This window comes from Bos taurus, chromosome 6, assembly GCF_002263795.3.
Source record: "Bos taurus isolate L1 Dominette 01449 registration number 42190680 breed Hereford chromosome 6, ARS-UCD2.0, whole genome shotgun sequence".
In the NCBI taxonomy this organism is placed as follows: Eukaryota; Metazoa; Chordata; class Mammalia; order Artiodactyla; family Bovidae; genus Bos; species Bos taurus.
The window spans coordinates 30,787,503-30,807,419 of record NC_037333.1 but is presented as its reverse complement, the minus strand read 5'-3'; the positions used below and the strand labels follow the sequence as shown (position 1 = coordinate 30,807,419).

Genomic DNA, 19,917 nt, shown 5'->3' with positions numbered 1-19,917 from the left:
TATGAAAGCAATCAATTTGTTAAAGACTGGGAAGACTACTCTAAAATATATATCTCCTTCTAACCCCTGGAATCTCTGAGCAAGTCATTATCGACTCCACAAATGACTCCCATGTGTAGCTCTTCTCTCAGCCGCAATGTTAGGTTTGTGTGACTATTCAGTTAACGCCAGTCTCCCCTGGCCATGAGGCTGTATGCTTGGTGAGGGCAGGGACCATCTTTCATTGCCTGTTGTTGTTCCCAGCTTAGTACTTGGCATGTAGTAACTGCTCAGTGATTACTTGTTAAATGAACTTTATGCCATATAAAGTACTTTGGAAAAAGTGGATAATCACCCTTTGTTTGACTTGTCTTACTCTTTCTGTAAAGACTATTCACCTTATATACCAAAAAATTGCTCTACATATCTGTTTTTTAAATAGAGTGTTATATGTAAAATGTTTTAAGTCATTCAGAGAAATTGCATACTAAAAATCAAAGTTAATTTGTTATATTATCAAGTGTAAAATTACTAAAGGCTATCTGCTATTTGAAATCATTTGTCCTAAAAAATTCAAAAAATTGAGAAACTTTATTAATGTTCACAGTGTTACCATGAGGTAAGTATTGCTTTTCAGGCTGCAAAGGAAATGTCTTCTACTCTATAGAAAAGACTGTTTGCTTATGTTGGTTACTGGATTGATAGGTTTTCTTGGGTGTATGATGTCTAACAACTTAAAAATTGTCATGAATGTTTAGAGAAATCAGTAAGTATAGAAAGTATTATAACCAAGAGCATCATTTATTTGCCATCAAGAAAAGATGATCTATGAATGAATCACAATTTCACCAAAACAGTAGTTGAGTTTCTTCTGAAGTCTGAGTTGAGACACTATAGAGATGCTGTGAGGGTCTGTATCTAGCATGAGCTGTCACCTAAGAACTTGGTAACTGATGTACATAAAGAGTGTCATGGGCCTGCATCCTAATTATAAGTGTGGTTAACAGTTCATTTGTTTGTGGGATTTTTTTAAGTGTAAATTACCGCTGTGAAAAGCAACATCAATAGAATATTTTAGAGTCTGTAAGACTCTACAAACTGAAAGGCAGAATGGAAGTTTGGAGCAAGAGCCTCTCTCCATCATCCAGATTACTCCTTGGGGAGCACTGAGGAGGCCAGTTGTAATTAGTTGGAACTTGTCTCTGAACAGGATTCTGGAGCCACTTCTGCCTGGGAGAAAACTGCCTAAAGGCGTTAAATGATTATAAACATCTAAACGAAGATTTTTTTTTTTAAGTCATGTTCATAAGATAGCAATCATACTTCCTTCAAAATGTCCTATGGTTTTTCCATTTCCATCATTTTTTAATCCCCCAAAATAATTTCAATGTGTGTCAAATGACCCATTCTACTGCTTGCAAGGTCTGACATAATGTAGAACCTGACAGAGAGAAGGATACAAGGTGAGCCAGAGTCCTGAATTACTTCTTTGAGGTTTTTGTTTTGTTTACTTTTCTGTCATGTTAAAGAAAAAGCCCAAAGGAAAGCATAAGCCACTATGATAAATTTATTGTATCTTCATATTTCATTGTAGTTGTCAAGAGTTCTTGCCAAGTAATGAATGTTAAGTAAACCAGAGCAACTATTGGATAAAGTGTGTTTCAGCTCCAGTCACACTTGGCCTCAACTCAAAATATTCCCTTTGCTGACAGTTTTCTTCCTTCTGTTAGGTGGATTAAATAAAGTGGGTAGAGGCAGGGTTGCCAACCTTGTACTTTTCCTTAATTGTGTGTGTGTGTGAGAGAGAGAGACAGAGATAGATTGGTGAGATTTTTAATATCATTTCAGTTTTATTTTAAATTTGCACTTTGGTATTATTCAAAATGTACTAGTTTCCTCTATGATACAGGGCTTTCAGAGGTTTGGCCAAATTAGAAGACAGCTCATCAAAGTTGCAAGATGAGGAAATCATCCTTTACAAAATAAGATATGGATCAGAAAGGAGGGAGAGGTGTGGTTGAGATGATTTTCAAGGGGGAAGATGAAAGTTTAGTGACTGCTAGGATAATAGTCACTGTTAGTTTCCATGCTCCAAAGAGCTGGCCTGTCAACCGTCTCTCTTTTCTTCTCGCTCTTGGAATCAAGTAAATGAGGGGGAAGGGGGTGAGGAGGGAGTGGCTCTGAGCCTCCTCCAAATGAAGAATGGACCAGAGAGGCAGGCAGAAGCTACTATCCTAGCACCAGCATGCTTCCAGGGTGCTGTTCCTTCTCCTGAAATGCTGTGTACTCTTGCTGTATGTATCAACAACTTGGAGCTTCAGTTCAAATAACCACCTCCTTTATAACATTCTCTTTGATCACATTTGCCAAAGTGAGCTCACCTCCTTCTACAGAATTAAGTCATGGTTTGGGTGTGTTTTTGTTTTTGTTTTTTCTGCATAGCTTGCCAGATCTCAGTCCCCTGACCAGGGATTGAACCCGGGCCATAGCAGTGAAAGTGCCAAGTCCTAACCACTAGACCACCAGGGAATTCCCTAAGTCATGGTTCTTCAATGAACCTCTAAAAGATTCTATTTCTACAGGCTGTATATTTTCCCATCCCCCTTCCAAAAGTAAACCCCAAAACAACAGTCTTTAAGCTGTATGACCTTACAAAAAGTACTCCACTTGCCTGTTCTGGGTTTCTTAATATCCAGAAATGAACATAAAGTCGGTAACAACCTCAGAGAATGGTTTTGAAACTTATGTAAGTGAATCACTGTAAAGTGAACATGGCAAGTCAAGAGGTGGGTCCTCAATAAATGTGAGAGGCTGTTACTATTATTACTGCCTGCAGCCGCCTGGTAACCACATATTCTATAGTTTTCCTCCCTAAATTTTACCTTTTCCTCAACATATTGGTTGATGCATCCTATGCCTGGTGGCTCAGTGGTAAAGAACCTGCCTGCCAATACAGGAGATGTGGGTTCCATCCCTGCTTCGAGAAGATCCTCTGGAGAAGGAAATGGCTACCTGTGCCAGTATTCTTGCCTGGAAAATCCCACGGACAAAGGAGCCTTGCGGGCTATCGTCCATGGCATTGCAAAGAGTTAGACATGACTTAGAGACTAAACAACAATGAGCAAACTACAGTGAAAAGTATTGCCAAGCACACAAAAATCCCCAAGACACAACCACCTGAACTGGGGAACTTGCAGTCGTTTGGAAGAAGTAAAACAAATCACTTTAACAAGAGTCCTTAAAAATCGTAAGCACGTCTACAGAGAGTTCAAACGACAGATAAATCAGTGATTTCCCCCAAGCCAGCATGATTATGTGGAATCTCCTGAGGAGAGTGCTGTTTAGAAATATTGATTCCTAGATCCCAGCCCTGAATGAGTAAATCAGAATCTCTGGTTTGAGGACTTCCCTGGTGGTTAAGTGCGAATTCGATCCCTGGTCAAGGAGCTAAGATCTCACACGCCTTGTAGCCAAAAACCAAGACATAAAACAGAAAGGATGCTGTAACAAATTCAATAAAGACTTCACAAATGGTATTAAGAAAAAAAATCTTAAAAAAAAAAAAAAGAAATCTGGTTTGTAGCCAAGGAAATGCAAGTGATTTAATGCTCATCCAAGTGAGGAATCCCTAGAATTCAGTCACATAGAGGTGGACATTAAGGCTTTCTGTTAAAAATAGCCTAGACTGGAATGGGGACACTTTCTAAGAGTCAGAATGAAGCAGGAGTGATGTTACTTATAAGTCATGAGAATCTTTCTACCCAGTGGCTTAACCTTCTCAATAAAATAGGAAATAAAGTCCTCAACTGAGAATGAGACAGGTAAATTTGGTAAAGGGTTGGACACAAATGGGGGCTTTCCTGGTAGCTCAGATGATAAAGAATCTGCCTTCAATGCAGCAGACCTGGGTTCAGTCCTTGAGTTGGGAAGGTCCCCTGGAGAAGGGCATGGCACCCCACTCCAGTATTCTTGCCTGGAGAATCCCCATGGACAGAGGAGCCTGGTAGGCTCCAGTCCATGGGGTCACAAAGAGTCAGACATGACTGAGTGACTAAGCACACTTGGAAACATATGGAGAAGATTGGAAGAATTGCCATGGGGATGTGTTACAGGGATAACTAAAGCTGAATTAAGCTGAGGGTCTATTATGTTGCAATATTTCTTTTTTTAAAATCATTTAATTCTTTATTCAACAAGTGTTTCTGGAGGGTCTACTGCAGCCTAACCATACGAAAACAGTGAAGAAAAGTGAAAGTGAAGTCACTCAGTCGTGTCCAACTCTTCACGACCCCATTGATTGCAGCCTAAGAGGCTCCTCTGTCCATGGGATTTTCCAGGCGAGAATACTGGAGTGGGTTGCCATTTCCTTCTCCAATTTTGCAATATTTCTTACTGAATTTCCAAGTCCAGTTTACACCTTGGCTAAGGTCATACTTTTCAAGCCCCCAAAAGTTTATACAAATGAAAATTGACTGGCATTGCGAATACAGGCACATTTCTAATATTACTAACAATAAGATCAAGTATTGTGAATTCTGAGTATCAATTGACAATTTGGTTTCTTCCTGCTAGTATAAAACCTAAAAAACTGATCTTATGAAATGTCTAGGATTCAGATTCTCATAAATAACAACAAATCTCCCCATTGTGCTCTCTGTTGCTCTGTGGCTGGCATCTGAATATATGAACTCCCTAAGGGTGAGAATAAGACTTAATAATTAAACTCATGTTGGTGTTGCTTTTCATGTATTTTTCTTTTTGGTGAGCGAACTATTTTATTCCTCTCATTTTTCCACATCAAATTCTCAGTGCTGTAATGGGCCTCCCACAGTTCCAGGCAGTTATTGGTTCTTGGGGGGAAAGGCTCCTGTGGTATTATTGATGGCAGCCTTCGTGGGAAGGACGATGATTTACTATGTTGCTCCCTCTGCAGCTGTGAATTTGCTGCACGGTGATGGCCTTCAGTGGCCCCCTCAGTCTCAACTTGACAAGAGACCTAGGGAGTGATCTAGTTCTATTGAAATGAAAGTGTCCTCACCCCAAATCATATTCTGTCCCTCAAACTAAAACCAGGTCAATGAGAGGTTGGTAGAAACATGGTTAAGAACATAGTGAATGATGACCCTGAAACTGAGACTGAACTTGCTGTCTCCACAGGGCCTCTGACCCCTGGCTTGGCCTCCTGAAAGCTTCATGCTGTCTCCCTCACCACCTTCCTATTTTCCTAGGCTTTTCACAGCTGCCTGCTTTGTCACCCACAGTCTCAATACTCCACACTTGAGCATTCTGCTTCTTTTCTTGGTTAAAAGATCAGAATGGGCATTGGACCCTAAGCAGCCCTGCGGTTTGGACTTAGTCCCTGTCCGTGTCGGTGCTCAGTTCTGAAAAGGCAAAGTGGACACCTGGAGCAGGTGGACTCCACAATGTCATCATGGAGGCTCACAGGAGTCTGTAATGATTAAGACAGCTACCCTGTGTCGAGAGCTTAATACATGTCAGATGACATGCTGAGCACTTTGCATAGACAATACAACTTAAGATTGGAGTTATTTCATTAGAAAAACTGAAGCTCAGAGAGGTCATATCACTTTGCCAGTACCAACACAAGAGGTAATGAAATGAGGATTCCACTCGTTTGTCTAACCCTAATACTCATACTTTCAACTGCTACACTCCTGCCTTCCAGAAATCTCAGCCCAGAAATTGTTTCCCTTCCTTCACATGTCCTAAACCCTTATCTCTATGTCACTGTCATTCTTTAACTTCTCTTTGATCACCAATTATGTACTATGTCTATGCTTTTCACACACCTGCATATTTGCAAATAGTTTTGGAGTTAGAATTCATATCATCCACTTATTTGTGCCCACTGAAACACCTAGTGTGTTGGTATCCTCAGCTTGTTACAGGAATCTTATCTGTAAATAAAAGTGATAAGACCAGCATGGGGTGAAAGGAGATGACAGGAGAGACTGAATAGTTACCACTGATCTCAAGAGGATGCTGGAACTCATTGCCATAATTTATTAGGTATCCTCTCTTAGGATATTGTTTGCCCCCCTTCCTATCTGCATGTTTACAGGCAGCCTTTGCCCAGAGCTGAAAGAAAAGAGAATCCAAATATTAACAAGAAAATTCAGAAACCTAGGAACTCTGCCCTGTGATCTTCGGTAATGATGAGTGACAAGAATAGGTAACATCCTTGCTCCTCTTTCTTCTGCACTCTACCTGAGATGCTGACCCCAAAACCAGCTTATCTTGTTCATGCATCTTAGACTAATTCTCATGTACGAAAGGTCCTGGGGGATCTCCAGGGCTCTGTAAACCACCACTGAGACTCACTGAGAGGTATGTGGTGTTTAATGTAACAAGGACTCTGGAAGCAATTCTTAGATCTTAATTTCATCTGATTCATGGTGCAGGTCATGCCTCACTGTGAGAACTAGAGATGTGCACAAATGCTCTGTTTCTGTTATGACTCCAGGAAAATCACTTCAAAGCACCCTTCCTTTAGCCTTGTAGAGTGTAGCCTCTCCTAGAAAGTAAGCCAACAAGGGTGTAAATAACCATAGAGTGGATCTGTTCCTCACAGTACCCTTGTTGCTATGGAGTGTGCCTCTTTATTGTATGTGGAATGCCATTACTTCCAGTGAACTATATAGCTTGAGTTTTAGCTTGGTGATCCCTTTATCATAGGGTTTTATCCTTTTTATTCACCTAGAAGTGAATAGACACAGCATAGAATCCAGTATTGGTAAAGAATCTTCACAATCTGCCAATATTCTGATGAATTTAGTTGCTGAAAAATATAACGGGCTATCCAAACATGGGTAAATTGTACCCCATGATCATTCATCAAGGATCTTAGAAATATCTCACATCCCCACTTAGCTAGGTTGCTTTCATTTCTAATTGGATTTAGAATAGATATGAAAGGTTGATTATGTCAGGTTTAGGGTAGAGAAATAGCAGGCTTTGCAAATGCTTCCATTTAGTACGTTACATATGCATGATATTACAAAACCTCTTTTTGCCTGAAGAGACCAGCCACACAGTCCCTCTCACAATTGTTATCAGAATTGAATGACACTCAATTTTTATCAAGCCTCTTCCCTTAGTTATTGAAGCCTCCCATAATATCATTAAGTGAGTAAACATTGTCTGCATAAAGCTCTTGCTATTATGGAAAATAACAAGCAGCTCTCATGAGCTTGCACGGGAGCTGTGGGTGTCCACCTCCCTATCACAGCAGCGGCATATACAGCCCATTTCATTTTATCTAGACACCTAGACTTGTGGAAAGATAGACTTTATATCTATTGGCAAATTTTCTTTCTAATAACTGCTGAAAACTTCACTCCAGTAAGCAGTTAGTCCTGCTGGTTGATGAAAATAGATACATTATCTGAGGTAATAGATAAGTCTCATTAAGAAGATGGAATAGACTAATTCCCAGCATATCTCCCATGCGTGGGAAAACTAAATTGTGAAATAGAGCAGTAACACATCAATTATCCTTTCTGCACAGAATTAGAGTCTCACTGCTACATAGCATATTATGTAATTTTTTTATAAATTACCATTTACATCAGAGTATCTCTGCTGCCTCATAAAAAAAAAAAAAGACAGCAGTCATCTATTCAAATAAGACTTATCCTAAAACTACTTAAGGAATCTAAGTATTCTTTAAATCCAAGTATTTAAAATGTATGTTCTTATTTATTAACATGTGCCCAAAGAGTAAGTATTTAGTATTCGCCTAAAAACAAATGCCACACATCTGACCATATTACACTTTGAATGAAAATTGCCTACCACCAACTAAAGTAAAACTAGCTATTAGGATTCAAAATAAAGGTTTTAGAGATCCTGTGTTGAATAATGATCTATAGTCAGTTTTAGGTAGTTTCTCCGTTTTTCTCAATTTTGTCATAACGATGATCATATGTGATTTACTTGAAACAATTTCACTTCTTTAAATATCTCCCTTATACTTGTTTACACTACTTTTATTTGCAAATATTTTTATATGGCTATAACCCCCCCATACACAGAAATTTCACAAGATAAGAGTTACATTGATAGAGGTTTATAAATAAAAAACTTTATTTAATAAAGTAAATGATTGAGGATTTGTTTGTTTTAATTTGTGGGCTGTGTAATAAAAACAAAGTAATGACAGTAGAAGTGTTCTGCAAATTATAAAGTGATATCTTAAAGAAGAAAGATATTTGTATGTAAGATGTTTTAAAACATCTGATAGGGAGAGAAGCAGCAGCATAAATTCTGCAGGTTCTGAGACTGAGAACAGTTTGATCCCAAACATGATTCAGAAGGAAAAAGGGCAGACATTCCAGAACTGGAAGAGCAGCTAAATAAGAGAGTTGTTCTTAAGTGACAGTCATAGTCTGAAACATGACTCTTGCTACTGTGCGGTGTTCCACAATCCATGTGTATTAGTCTGCCCAGGCTGCTGTAACAAAATACCACGCACTGGGTTGCTTGATCAGCAGAAGCTTATTTCTCGTGGTTCTGAAGGCTACAAGTCCCAGATCAAGGCACCTTTAAGGTAGGTTTCATTATGAGACCTCCTAGACAACACTGACCCAAAAGGTTGTCCCCACGGTGCCCATGATTCCAACACCAAACTTTGGTGACCCTTTTTCACAGTGTCTTTCACCACACTGCCCTTTGGGAACACATAATCACTCTGCAGCTCAATCATACAGTCGTGTAATTGCAGATAATCATCCAAGAAACAGCTTGGGCTTTTATTTTTCCCCCATTTATAGAAATATAGCATGTTCAGGCTCCTGATAGAAAGAAGTTAGAAAGTAGAATTCACTCTCTAAAATGTTTAAAATGGAGAGCCTTATTATTTTTCTGTGGTTCTAGTCTTTTGAGAAAACTTTATGTTACACAACTATCTGAATGCTTTCTACTTTAAAAAATTGAAGCAATTTCCTGGAAAGCTGGAATAATGCTAAATATAACACAATACACCTATAAAGTTTGAATAAGTTTTAATCCTTTAGACTTTCCATCTATGAAAATATGGGCAAAATGTAGTAAAATTAGTTTTTTTAAGTTGTACTTTTATCAATGATCTAATTCTTAGCTGAGAATTTTATATGCTGAATTTATCCACCAACTTTAATACAAATATACCTTGAGGATTTTTAAGTATATGTCAATATACAACCTCTAAGTTGCTGCTGCTGCTGCTAACTCGTGTCCGACTCTGTGCGACCCCATAGACGGTCCCTGAGATTCTCCAGGCAAGAATACTGGAGTGGGTTGCCATTTCCTTCTCCAATGCATGAAAGTGAAAAGTGAAAGTGAAGTTGCTCAGTCGTGTCCGACTCTTAGTGACCCCATGGACTGCAGCCCACCAGGCTCCTCCATCAATGGGATTTTCCAGACAAGAGTACTGGAGTGGGGTGCCATTGCCTCTAAGTTAAGCATCATAAAAGAACTAGCATGGGTAGCCATTCCCTTCTCCAAGGGATCTTTCCAACCCAGGAATTGAACCCAGGTCTCCTGCATTGCAGGCAGATTCTTTACCATCTGAGCTACCAAGGAAGTGCCAGTTATTAAAGTACCTACTACTAAAACAGGTCTTAGAAAAACAACTTACTTCTATATATTTAAGTTGTTATTCAACTTACAAAAACTTCAATGTTTATGAAAATATTCATGAAAATGTTTGCTTGGTCAAAAGTTTCCTTTTCCGTCATCTTCTGTCTCCTAGGCTATGCCAAAGAAACATATCACAGCTTTATCTTTTTATACACAATGCAAATATCAAGATCCCACTTAATTTAAGGTTTAGTTGTCAGACTCAAAGACATGAAAATATTCATGAAATGTATACAATACACTAAGCAAAATAAGTTTGACTTTATGACCCTTTTTCATAAACAAGCATTTGAAAGGTCTGGATGAGAAGATTTTTTATTGCCTGAAGAGCGACTGTAAGCAGAGATGATCACTGCCAGTTTCTCACTGCAGAATGAAAGAATTTTTCCCCTTTACCCTATAACCTAAATATCACATTGAGCTTAAGGATGATGCTGACATTTTAAAAGATCACCCAAAGTGTTCTCTTTCCAATTGCAATTATGCCCTCTATCTCAGTGGGAGCCATTGTCAAGGGTCTTTTCAGCTCTCCAACGTCTTTCTGGCTTGCTTTCATTATCCTGATTATCTATTCATTTGCCGCCCAGCACTCATTTTATGAAAGATCATGTCTGCCATTTCTGTAATGAGTGCTTGACTTTTACTGCCAGCATAAACACATAAAATATATAATAATTAAAGTTCACTAGTCACCAAAGTCTTGAGATCCATCATGTTACTAATTTGATTTTTCAAGCAATTGCTTCTCTGTGAACAAGACTGGTTTTGCCCCCTTAGACAGTGCAAGACTTGAGGTGGGAGGAGATGACTCTACCTAGAGAAAGCGATTTTAATGAGCATCATATATGTCAACTTTAAGGTTCATCTTCAACCAAATAGCATGTCTATAAAGTATGATTATTCTTAGCCACCACAAAAATCTCATCAGTACAGGAACATAAAATTATTTTAAGTGCTAAAGCTTAAAATGCAGTTTTAAAAACAGTTAAATGTTATTCAATAAGTATTATACCCTTGGTAGGCTATTGTTTAAGGAAAATTTTCAATGAGTTAATGACCACAGAAGTTTGCCTAACATAAATAGAAACTTCACAACATGTTGACTTATGAGTAAGGACTTACTTATTTTGAACACACTGCCTCGTTTTGATAACATTGGCAAAGTCCCTGAAGTGCCTCATGATAATGAATTCATCTGACGTTTATTCTAATCACAGAGAGATTAATGAACTCATGTGATATTCATGGAGCTCTCTTGGGACAACAGGATGTGTTACACAAACTGTAATGTTTGTTAATGGATACAATGGAATACATGTTATCCAAGGCACTTGAGTAGTCAAATCCTCAGCTAATAAAGTGCCCGGAAATCAAGAGGCAGCTTCCAATTATACAGGTTTTCTTTAGGGATGCCAGAAATCTTGACAGCAAATTCAAAAACCATGCAGAAGTCAGAAGACCCGAGTTTGAGAGCTGGCTGCATCACTTACCAGCCCTGCAACCTTAGGAAATTTTCTTCACCTCTTAGTCTCAATCTCCTCAGTTTTAAAATGAGAAGTTAATAGCATCAGACTTCTGAAGGCCTTAGAAAGAATAAGGAGTAAGGCGGGGGGAGGGATCAATCAATCATTCAATCAGTCACTATAATTCCTCACAAAGTTATTTTAAGTAAATCAAATGATAGGCAATGTTTTTGCTAAGTGCTTTATAAACTTTGCAGCCTTGTGCATGCGTTTATTATTGTTGTTCCTTTGGAAAATAGGTCTTCTGGATGAATTTACACTTTATTTCCCATACACAGAGAAATGGATGCCTTAGTTACTACATAAGGATATGAACACTGCTTTCTTAATAAGAAAACCAGATCTGACCAATTAAAGATTTTATCAAATTACACTCTTCAAATTAGAAAGTAAGATAACAGGTTTGAACCAAGACAGGAAACTTCTCTTTTTATGCAGGTCTCTGATATGCAGCAGTCTTCAGCAATAACTGAGCTTGTGATTAAATCCAGCCCTGTTGACTCGGCCCTGTAGTGGAGAGGTGGGCAGGTCACTTCACCTCACTGGGCAGGAGTTAAATGTGATCTCATGGCCCTGAGCCCTTCTGGTCAAGCTTTAATTCTCATTTATTGTCTGTAGTAACTCTTTACCAATGCTGAAAAAAATTCTAATTAGTTTACAGTATTTCTAGTCATGAATAATTAAAAAGCATTTTTATATCTTTTGATTAAAAGAGGCAACACCTTTTCTGCCTCATTCAGTTGTCTTTCCCATTCTTCGTTAATCATGGTCACTTCCCTGGTGTTTCTTTTAGTGGTATAATATCTGTTCATATCTCTTTGACTTCAGTTGCTCCAGTTGCCTGAAAGATTAATCAGCAAATGTTGACTCAGTCAACAAATACTACATGATCTTGAATAATTAAGGCAGTCAGTCTTGGAACCTGTGTGGTCCCAGTCTCAGGATAAATGTTCACATGTATGTTTTAGGATAATCAGAAAACCAGGGATATCCAAAATTCACTTGAATTCTTTCTCAACGTGGTGGAATACAAAATCAATACACGATAGCTCTGTATTCATTTAAAGACACACATGTATTAACAGCAAGTATTACCACTTATTCTCATATGTAAATATACAGTCTAAAGAAATGGAATGAATCAAAAACTCTGGTATTAAAACGGACTCTGATGCTTTCTAATGATGTGACTTTGGCCAAAGCATTTAAGCCCTCTGAACTTCAACATCTTCATCAGTGAAGTGGAAACTTGTTGACTTCATGGAGTTATTTGCTATGGGGTTTCTAAAGCAGTCAGCAATTAGAACCATCAAGCCAAACCTGTCTTGGGTCTGTTTCTGAAACTACAAAGGCACTGTTGAGTAGCAAAGTCTAAAGCATTAACTATCCCGCCCCTAACACAAAAGTTTTGCTGATCCCTGCTCTGCATGCATATGCAGTCATGTCCGACTCTGCAACCCCATGGAGCCCACAAGGCTCCTCGTCCATGGAATTCTCCAGGCAACAATACTGGAGTAGGTTGCCATCTCCTACTGCAGGGGGTCATCCTGACACAGAGATTGAACCCACGTCTCTTGTGTCTCCTGCATTGGCAGGTAGATTTTACCTCTGGGCCACCTGAGAAGCCCCAACCCCTGCTCTGAAAGGGGATATTTGTGAATTCATTTGAAATGCTGTATTCCCGTCTATGATTTTAGGCCATCTCAGTGGATTGAATAAGCAACTGGCATTTAATTCAACTAACTGGAAGAACTAGTTAATAAAGTTCAAATTAAACAAAAGAAATCCTTCCAATAGCCTCCTTTAGGCTATTGGTATTACTGAGCTATTAAATGTTATCAATAAATATTTGTTGTATCTAATACTCCTAACTGATCGTTTAGAGATTTTACTTTAAAAAAATCAACTAATGTCTGATTCATGGGAAGTTGAATTTGTTTTTACAACTCTGATCTTTAAATAGTGATAACAAACATGCCAATCAGAGGGTCACTCCACTTAATCGAATGCTAAATCTGAGTCTTTGATAAGTGTTTTGGCTTTAGTCCAAGTTCACCTACATTTTCCAAAACCATAACTAAAGAAGAGATGGATGAATGAGAAACCTTTTGAGCTCCTATTTTTTGAAAATCCTCTGCATGCTATTGTTAATTCTTTCTCAGTATCCATAGAGAGGAAAAATTTGTGAACACGCAGCAAATGGTTTAGTGTGTGTGTGTGTGTGTGTGTGTGTGTGCGCGTGTGTGTGTGTGTGTGTGTGTATGTGTATGACTCTTTGGGACCCCATGGACTATGGACTGTAGCTCACCAGACTCCTCTGTCCGTGGGATTTTCCAGGCAAGAAAAGAATCCTGGAGCGGGTTGCCATTTCCTACTCCAGAGGATCTTCCTGACCCAGGGATCAAACTCACTTCTCTTGCATCTCCTGCATTGGCAGATGGATTCTTTACCACTAGTGCCACCTTTTCCAGGTCAAAACAGATGTACTTGCTGTGTCAAAAAAATACTTTTTTTTTTCAGTTAGTCCCAAATTTCTTTCTCAGTGACAAATAACATTAACATTACTAAGAGACTCCTAAGTGTATTTTTAATTTGGTTACATCAAACTCAAAGTATGTAACAAATAAATGTTTTGAGATATTAAAAGATGTATTTTCATCCTCACCAATCCCTATCTCTGAGTACTTGCAAATTGAGGAAATGCCTAGAGGTATAGATCAAAGAGTTTCTATCATTATGTAGCTAAAACTCCCTTTTACTATGGTGAAACACCAAGAAAATTTTAGTCCTGGGGGATAAGAAGAATATCCAGGGAATCTGTACCTCTTCTGGCCGGGGGTTTCCAAGAGAGGGAAAGGGAAGGGAAAGGAAATGGGCAAGTGGAGAGACAGACATCTGGTAGATTAAAAGGCACAAGAGTAGAGGGCTTGATACTTCTCTTCCCATTAGAGTTTTCTTATTTTTCGTTCAAAACATTCATTTTTAAAAATTTTTTAATTGGAGTATAATTGCTTTACAATATTGTATCCGTTTCTGCTGTCAGTTTAGTTCAATCGCTCAGTCGTGTCCGACTCTGCGATCCCATGGACTACAAAAAGCCAGGCCTCCCTGTCCATCACCAACTCCCGGAGTTTGCTCAAATTCATGTCCGTTGAGTCAGTGATGCCATCCAACTATCTCATCCTCTGTCGTCCCCTTCTCCTCCCACCTTCAATCTTTCCCAGCATCAGGGTCTTTTCCAATGAGTCAGTTCTTCGCATCAGGTGGCCAAAGTATTGGAGCTTCAACTTTAGCATCAGTCCTTCCAGTGAATATTCAGGATTGATTTCCTTTAGGATTTACTGGTTTGATCTCATTGCAGTCCAAGGGACTCAGGAATCTTCTCCAACACCACAGTTCAAAAGCATCAATTCTTTGGCATTCAGCTTTCTTTATAGTCCAACTCTCACATCCATACATGACTACTGGAAAAACCATAGCTTCAACTATACAGACCTTTGTCAGCAAAGTAATGTCTCTGCTTTTTAATATGCTGTCTAGGTTTGTCATAGCTGTACAAACAGCTAGTTTCTGCTGTACAACAACAAGAATCAGCTATTTGTACACATATCCCGTCCATCTTGAGCATCCGTCCCACCCTGTGTTTCTTAGGGGTGCTCCCTGGGCCCATCGGGTTCTGCACCAACAGAGAAGACCTCAGATGTGTGAGATGCCACGGCCACACTGTCAGGAGACAGCGGAAGTTCCACCTTCATTCCCAGGCCTCCCTTCCTCCCATGTGGGAGATAAGTTAAGGAAGAGCACATAGACCACCCTTGGCACCCCCAGTGATGACAAGGTGACACTAAAGTACTTGTCTAAAGGACTACAGAATAGTCAGGGGCTGGGTGAAGAAAAGGGTAGAAGCTGAGAAAGGCTATAGCATGTCAGAGGCTGGGTGAGTAGGGAGGAGGCTACAAACCCTAGAGAAGCTGAGAAAGACGTTAGCCAAGTTTAACAGACTCAACACGCTTCCCTGGTGGCTCAGTGATAAAGAATCTGCCCACAATGCGGGAGACATGGGTTCAGTCCCTCATTTGGAAAGATCCCCTGGAGAAGAGAATGGCAGCACTCCAGTATTCTTGCCTGGAGAATCCCATGGACAAAGGAACCTGGTGGGCTGCAGTTCATGGGGGGGGGTCACAAAGAGTTGGACATGATTGAGCGTGCATGCGCGCATGCATGCGCGTGCACACACACACACACACACACACACGCCTTGGCTGACTTTAGCAGCAGTCACCAGTCGGTATCTAAGGGCTGGGCCCAGCCCCAGGGAATCTCTGCCAGGGCAGGTCCAAGCACCAGCAAGAGGCCAGCAGCCCCTCATACCAAATACCCACATAGGAGACATAATGTCATCCCCCATGAACCCTGATGCCATCTTGGAAAAGACCAAAGGAACCGGGAGGAATGGGGAAGATGCAGTAATTCATTCAAGTAAATTGAGCTGAAGCTAGAGACATGTTAAATTATTAGAGCAGATTAACTCCTAGAGCTAATTTTAGTTTGGTTCCCACTGCTCAGCAGGCCCATTCCTCCTTAGGAAAATCAATTACGTTCTAGAGAAATGCTGTATTTTTTTGTACACCCAAATTGTAGCATGAATAAATTTGCAATCATGCTACAATTATATCGTGTGATTTGAAGGAACATATTGATGAAAATTTTACTCGGCGTCTAACACATCTCTGAAACTAAAAGAGATGGGTCTTCTCCAAATAGTTGCATATTAGAGGCTGTATCGGAGAAGGCAATGGCACCCCACTCCAGTACTCTTGCCTGGAAAATCCCATGGACGGAGGAGCCTGGTAGGCTGCAGTCCATGGGGTCGCGAAGAATCTGACATGACTGAGCGACTTCAATTTCACTTTTCACTTTCATGCATTGGAAAAGGAAATGGCAACCCACTCCAGTGTTCTTGCCTGGAGAATCCCAGGGACGGGGGAGTCTGGTGTGCTGCCGTCTATGGGGTCGCACAGAATCGGACACCACTGAAGCAACTTAGCAGCAGCAGAGGCTGTGTAGTATAACAGAGGGGAAAGTAGTGGGGGACAAACCTGAGTTCTAGCCCCAACTGAACTATTTACTCTGTGTCAATCAGTGAGAAAATCATTTAATCTCTACAGCAGTGCTTCCCAACAGATGTGTCTTAGATGATGCACAGAATATTGCTAAAATATCAATCCCTTCAGCCCTCAGGACAGCCAAGGCATGGACTGCAGTGGCTGGAACCATGGCATTTTTACCTCTGGCTGCAAAGAGCCTCTGATGACCGTAATATGTAAATTATTTTGTGTGTGTTGAATGTGATGATTTGGGAGTATGACTGTTCTCTCTGGTTCAGTTTCCTCATCCATAGACTGAGTGGAGGCAAGTAGAGAGAATAAAGGATGTCTTCAGTCTTTGGGGAACTTCTCTGGTGTCTCAGATGGTAAAGAATCTGCCCACAGTACAGAAGACCCAGGTTCGACCCCTGGTTTGGGGAGATACCCTAGGGAAGGGCATGACAACCTACTCCAGTGTTCTTGCCTGGAGAATTCCATGGACAGAGGAGCCTGGTGGGCTACAGTCCATGGGGTAGCAAAGAGTCGGACATGATTGAGCAACTAACACTTTCACTTTCAATCTTTTTAGTTTAGTAGTTTATACTTCTGTGAACATGAGAGGGAAATTCCAATTGCAAAAGAATCACAGAAATTCCTGTGTACATAGCCTAAAAAAAAAGAAATCCTGCCTTTATTCTTTTTAATTTCTGATTACCTCTAAATTCTTTCCCAGCAGAAGCAACTAAAAAGTCAGCTGTCCTCTAACCAGTATCTTTTTTAAAGCTCAGCAGGAATTTAAGAGCCAGAAACCTAACAAAATTAGAAAGGACACTATAGACTACTACTATAGTTTTCAAAGGCAAAATCAAAGTTACCTATGCAGGATTAGAAATTTGCATCTGTCTTTCAGCAACCTGTTCTTTCACAAATATATTATTTTGAAAATCAATTTCTAGAGTAGTGATGGAGGATGTTAAGTGGTCAATAGTTAATGCAATTCTCACACACAAATGAGGTTGTTATCTTCAAAGTAAGTAAAAAGCTTTTCAAGATAAATGCTTCAGACCTGTGGGGTATTTTTATTTGAATATAAAAGAAGGCTGTTTTGCCTTCTCCCTGAAATTTGTACACTTATATCGATAATGCAAGCAGGATTGATCTATTAGCCATTTTCAAATTCAAGTGAAGTTTTATGGACTCCTGAGATTTTTCTGTTCAGTGAGATTACAAATGCTTTCATACTTTTGGACAAAAGAAGGAAATGCAATATTCTTGTCTGTGGATCATGAATCATGCACTGACTCATCTGGGAATATAATTCGCCATTAAGAAGATGTACCAGAACAGGTTCAGAGAAAGAATGGTTGTCACACATGCTGGCAATAATAATTCTAGCTTTTGAGGTTTGGTAGCCTACTAAGTGCCAAGCAATGAACAAGATGCTTTTGTTTATGGTCTCATTAATTCTCGACATAACTCTCCAAAATCAGCATATCATCACTCTGCAGTAAAATGGCAGGAATTTTCCTGACTATACTCCAAGAAGAGGTTTTAGGTATCCAATCATCACAGTCTAAGACCCAACTTTGTTTTCATTAATTTAAGTGTTTACAGCACCAAAAAGTTTATACTTTCATGTTTCAAACCCACAGGTTAACTGTGACTAGTACTTTGCTCTCTATGAGCAAAGACTGCCATCTTGTGGAAATTTCACATATAACAAGAACAATCATTCCATGGGATTAAACTTTGCCTTTGCACTAGAAGTTTACAACTAGATATTTGCGTTATTACATACACACACGAAACATCAGTGTTGCTTATAAATAAATGGCCAATCTCTCCTTTAAGTGTGATTTTTAAGTCTCTTTTAAACATGCCAGAGCTTTTGAAGCTTTGAAAAACAGAATCTTATTAATTGTAAGGACTCATCCCATCGTTCTTTAAGGCAGTGCATTAGATTTTACTAAACTTTCTTTACCTAATCCTTAAATAGTTTTAGTTATATAATAGAAAGGAAAGTGTAGTATAACTGTTCTGAGGGAATTTCCAAGATCATTGGATTGTGTGGGAAAAATGTATAGTAGCACTCTGGGCTTAGAGAACACTTCTGTTTCCTCAGAGCCCTGTAATCCAGGTCAGTCTGTGTTCCTGGAATTTGCTGTGGGCTGGTCAGAGCCTGACTGAGGAATTCTTTGGCCCAGTTTGTCTGTATATCCCCAAAGACAGGGTCTTCTGCAATGCCTCAGTTACCTGTGCTTTATGAGAACAACCAATAAAGATATCTTTGCGATGTGATGGTACTTGAAGGTGCACAGAGAAGTCTCTTTTTTTTTTTTTCTTTAACTAGAGTGTGTGTGGAAGGTTAACTTTTTTTTTGACTGGCCTGGCTCTTCATTGCTTTGCGCAGGCGTTCTCCAGTTGCAGCATATGGGCTCTAAGGCACATGGGCTTCAGTAGTTACAGCTCACAGGCCCAAGAGCACTCGGGCTTCAGTTCAGTTCTTGGGCTCTAGATCATTGGCTCAGTAGTTGTGGCCCACATGCTTAGCTGACCTGCAGGATGTATAATCTTCCCAGACCAGGGATCGAACCCATGTTCCCTGTATGGGCAGGCAGATTCATATCCACTGCACCACCAGAGGTCTCAGAAGTCTCTTTCTTTTCCCCTCAATAACTCCTACTACCAGTTTGCTGAAACTAAAAAACTCCTACCACCAGCTTGCTAAACCTAAAAAATTATACCGTTTTAAACACATTCTTTAGACTTGGTAAAGGCCCTTTACTCCTATGGAAATCAACATGGGTGATCTAGAATATGTATATCTCGATGATTATTTTAAAAACCAAGTTATTTTCCAGGTGTTGAAATAATAAGGACACATCTTAAGTGGTACAAGATAGCACTAAGAAGAAAGAGTAAGCAACAATCCTTTCCTGAATGAATATGTGAACGAATGAAAGAATAAATTAGCATGAACTGAGCACTGAAATGATTTCAGTGTTGACCAGGGCATGCTAGCTGAATGTACAGTTGTGGTTTAACGGAAATTTTGTACCCAACTCAATGCCTGAAGTGAAATCACTATTTAGATATTTATTGAATAAATAGATGAATCGGTGGGAATGGAATAAATTAGAAAGTAGGATTAATGATAAGAAATAATAAGTAGACTCTGGAGGTAGGGTTCATTTACCAAAAACTCTGTTGAGCATATTCAATCCAAAAATATATGCTTGCTCCATGGGGGGTAAGGGAGGGAAGCTCAAGAAAGAGGGTAGATATTGTATAATTATGGCTGATTTACATTGTTGTGTGGCAGAAACTAACATAATATGTAAAGCTATTGTCCTTCAATTAAAAATAAATTTTTAAAAGTAAAATTTAAAAATTTTTAATTAAATTAAAAATAAGTAAATATGTGCCTGCTCCATGTTGGGAAGTATGGAAGATGGTGAGTACATATTCTTGGAGGGGAACAGACATTAATCAAGTAACCACAAATAATTACAAATGATGATAAGTGCTGTCTGTGAAGGAAAACCCTTCCACTTCCAGACACTGACCAATATATATTGTGTGGCAGGAGTAGAAAGACAGGGAAATTTGGGAGCTCATTTTGTACTCAGATATGTTCTCATTAAGAAGATACTGTTGTAGTTTCTTTTCATTTTTACAGGTACCTGTAA

At 39.4% G+C, this 19,917-nt stretch overlaps 1 protein-coding gene and 1 non-coding gene across 2 annotated transcripts in view; one reads left to right on the top strand and one right to left on the bottom strand.

The window, feature by feature from the left end:
• Window positions 1-19,917, top strand: part of GRID2 (glutamate ionotropic receptor delta type subunit 2) — a 1,601,453-nt gene that overhangs the window by 1,571,722 nt on the left and 9,814 nt on the right. The gene's annotated exons all lie outside the window — the stretch shown is intronic.
• On the bottom strand, window positions 2,437-2,508 carry TRNAE-UUC (transfer RNA glutamic acid (anticodon UUC)). The gene has a single exon. It is a non-coding gene; the product is annotated as a tRNA-Glu (tRNA).